This window comes from Pipistrellus kuhlii, unplaced genomic scaffold, assembly GCF_014108245.1.
Source record: "Pipistrellus kuhlii isolate mPipKuh1 unplaced genomic scaffold, mPipKuh1.p scaffold_m20_p_5, whole genome shotgun sequence".
In the NCBI taxonomy this organism is placed as follows: Eukaryota; Metazoa; Chordata; class Mammalia; order Chiroptera; family Vespertilionidae; genus Pipistrellus; species Pipistrellus kuhlii.
In genome coordinates, this window is record NW_023425551.1 from 41434220 (window position 1) to 41438448 (window position 4229).

Genomic DNA, 4229 nt, shown 5'->3' on the forward strand with positions numbered 1-4229 from the left:
TCACACCAGCATAAGCCTTTCCATTTGACATTGGAAGCTAATAGGCAAAAGGAGATCATTTACTACTCTATAGAGAATAAGACAGTGTGTAAAGAATCCTGTACTCAGTCATTTTCTTGTTAATGTAAAAACTCTGACAGTTTGCCATGCACGTGTGCTATCCAAGGAAAACACTCGAGGAAAGACAATAAACAAAGACAAGCAAAATACATAAAGAGAGACTACAGGATGTGGAAAGAGGAAATAGTGGTGAGCAATGAAACTTAAAATGTGTGAATTCTGGAGATTAGGTTATGAGGAATTTTGAAACCGAAGGGACTTAAGGCAAAAGCAATTTCAATAAGCACTAAATTATTCCAGGGAAACCTAGGTGTTGGGGGCCACATGGCTATGAGAGAGAGAAGAGGTTGAAGATGTAATGGTCTAGTGAGGAGGGGGGTTGGAGAAAGGATAAAAAGAGAGGGAGAGCCGGGACCAGTTTGGCTCAATGGATAGAGCGTCAGCTTGGGGACTGAAGGGTCCCGGGTTTGATTCCAGTCAAGGGCATGTACCTTGGTTGCGAGCATATCCCCAGGAGGGGGTGTGCAAGAAGCAGCTGATGGATGACTCTCTCTCATCGATGTTTCTAATTCTCTATCTCTTTCCCTTCCTCTCTGTATAAAATCAATAAAAATATATTTTTTTTAAAAAAAAGAGGGAGATAATTAAATGTATTCCAAGGGTTTTGTCCTATGAGGATTAGGGAAGAGAAGCAAATAAAATTAAAGGAGTATAGTGGGAAGGAAAGAATATGCCTTGGAACAACAAGAATAAAGTCATATAGTTTGATTAGGAAAAAAAAAGTGAGGGACAGAAATTACTTAGAGAATAGAATTAGAATAGAAGCTCTAAGTTAATTTGCAAATGTATAGACACTTTATCAAGTCAGCAAAAATAGAAGATTATCAGAGTAAGTAGCTACACTAAATGCCATGTGTTTTTGCAAATAACTTGCATGTACCTCAATATAGTTATCAGTAAATTTATGAAATTACACATGGATGGTTTTTATAACTGATAACAATAATAAATATAATGAAATAGCTAGCAATCATGCAGCATTTATGACATGCCAGGTTAAACACTTTAAAATAATTATGTCATTTAATCTTTACAATAATCTTAGAAGTTAAGTACTAGGTTATCCCTAATTATTTAGAAATCCAAAGAACAGTTATGTAGATTATCTATACTAATAAAAGAGTAATATGTTAATTAGACTGGAAGACCTTCCAGACATCCTTCTGGACAAAGCCTGGGTCCTGGTGGCCTGCAAACTCCCCCCACTCCCAACAGCCCTTAGCCCCTCACCCAGCCACACCCCAAAGGGTCCCTCACCCTGTTTCAGGACCCCCTTCGGGGCAGACCAGCCAGCCCCAACCTTGCACCAGGCCTCTATCTATACTAATAAAAGAGCAATATGCTATTTAGACCAGGAGACCTTCTGGAGACCTTCCAGACATCCTTCGGGACAGAGCCATGGTGATGGGGCTGAGGCAGAGGTGGTTAGGGGTGATCAGGCTGGTGGTGGGGGGCAGTTGGGGATGAGCAGGCTGACAGAGAGGGCAATTGGGGGTGATCAGGCTGGCAGAGGGGGGCAGTTGGGGGTGAACAGGCCAGTGGGGGGGCAGTTGGGGGTTAGCAGGCTGGTGGGGGGGTAGTTGGGGGTGAGAAGGCTGGTGGGGGGACAGTTGGGGGCAATCAGGCTGACAGAGGGGCAGTTGGGGACAATCATTCTGGCAGGGGTGATCAGGCCAGAAAGGGGGGACAGTTAGAGGGGAGCAGGCTGGTGGGGGGCAGTTGGGGGTGAGTAGGCCGGCGGGGGGGGGGGGGGAGTTGGGGGCAATCAGAGTGGCAGGGGTGGGAAGTTAGGGTGATCATGCCAGAAGCAGGGGCAGTTGGGGTTGATCAGGCTGGCAGAGAGAGTGGTTAGGGGCAATCAGGCAGGCAGGCAAGCAGGTGAGTGAGTGAGAGCCAGAAGTCCCAAATTGCAAGAGGGATCCCGAATTGGACAGGGTGCAGGCTGGGCTGAGGAACCTCCCCAACCCCCCCTCCCTGCGTGAATTTTATGCACCAGGACACTAGTAGTTATAAATTACCAAGGTCAAGTAGCTAAGATTTGGATTTTGGCTCAATCACTTATAAGTAACATGCTTCCTTTATAGGTGCTTATCAAACTTTAGCAAGTATGGAAATCACTGGCAGAGCTTGTTAAGGAGATTTTTAGTCCAATAAGCCTGGAGATTGCTAAAGAATCTGCATTTCTAACAAGCTCCCAGGTGATGCTTAATGCTGCAGATCAAATGCTTTGAGAAGAATTCGAAGTTCAGTAAGAGGGCATTACAGGATCTTCTGATAGAAAGAAACTGGGCAGTCAGGGATTCCTTTCTCTTCTAACCAGGTATGCTGTCCACTGTCAGAGTGATAAGACCATCACACAGTACCTGCAATCAAAAGCACAGAGCCAAGTTTACTGCAGGAATGCTCTGTTGCCCAGGCACAGTCTCTGTGAGCAGAGCAGAGGACTGATTTCATATGAGTTCCAGAGAAATATGGAGTACAGGCACTGACCAGCATTCAGAAATGCAACTGGGTAAACATCATCTGCAGATGCTTAGTTAGTGGCTACTTGTCACCATGGCTACAGAAATATCAGTATTTTCCTAAATTTGTGGAAACTCTTTTATACTCACCATCAAACCTATATTTGTGTGCCACAAAATTCAACCCTGATCTTCTTTATGCCACTGTCACCAGTTTTTGCAAATGTAGCCATAACGCAGTTTAGGGCAGCACTTAGCTAACTGCATGAATCTTTATCCACCTGTTCTTAGAGAGTTTCTCATGAATTTATAGTAGATGCTTAATGCATGTTCATTTAAATTGCAAATATCGATATATCAGAGTTTATGAAACAAAGTAGGATTCCTGAAAATTCCACAGCAGGCATAAATACAACAGCCATGTGCAAACTTAGCAAATGTGAGGGAAAGAAGACTCTTCCGGAAGCTTTTATTCACATATGTCATAATTTTATATCTGGGATGCATAATTTTAAACATTTTTATTCTTCTATTTATTGCCACCATAATCACCAAAGTCTCACTCAGAATAGCATGGACAAGTGCATGCATGCGCATGTGTGCATACATGTAAAAATATATAAAATGATGGAGAACAGTTTACCCTTCTTTCTAGCTTATTTTATTTTTATTCTTCCTGAATCTTTACACTAAGAATTAGCTCATTACCAAATACTTAAATACTAATTGAAATATTAACAATGCCATCATAATTCTGTGTACCATGTAGTTAAGGTTAATATCGATAAATGGCATCACTGGCTTGTTCTAGTTTTCCTTATCGGCTTAACTGTGTAATGGGAACTGCTTTTAGAAATGTAAGACCAACATTTAAAGGTGACAAATAAGTTAACTCACAGTTTATATAATTTCATGTTTTGCCCCAGAACTAATCATTTTCTCTTTGAAGTATAATTTTGCCATTAATTTCTTATTTAGTGCTCTGTGACTGATTAAATATTTTTATGTTTCTTCTCCAGGGATTACTCTGGAAATAGCTATCCAGTGAAAGAGATTACTCTAAATAAATTACTGATTTACCCATAGCTATTTAGGTAATACCACCATTTCACCCATTCTGAAAAGGTGAAGAGCAAAGATTTAATGTAACATGTATACCATCAATAAGTAATTATTGGATACAAGGCCCTACTATTTGTTTAAATTATCTTGCTTCACCAAAGAATTATCAAGGATGATGCATCAAAATTATCTGTGGAAATCATATGCTTTATTTGCTTAAAGACGCCAGGACTTAAGTTCTATGGCTGTGCTAAAGCAAGGATTTTTGTCTGTATCGAGAAGAGTCTCTGGCATAGAGTGTTCCTGTCTTGAGATAATAAATGCACTTAGGAGGAGTCTTCTCTGAGAACCTAAGCCCTTGAACCATGCACACAAAGGAAGGTCCAGTATGGAGAAATCAACATAAACTTGTTCAGTCCAGTCGGGTGCTTTCTGGACTTCCATGCGATTTGTAAATAACCTGGAGTCTTGTTGTAATGCAGAATAGGACTTGGTAGGTCTCGGACCAGACATGAGAGTCTGCTTTTCTAACAAGCTCCCAGGTGAAGCCATTGTTGTTGGACCCTGAGCCATAATTTGAATAGT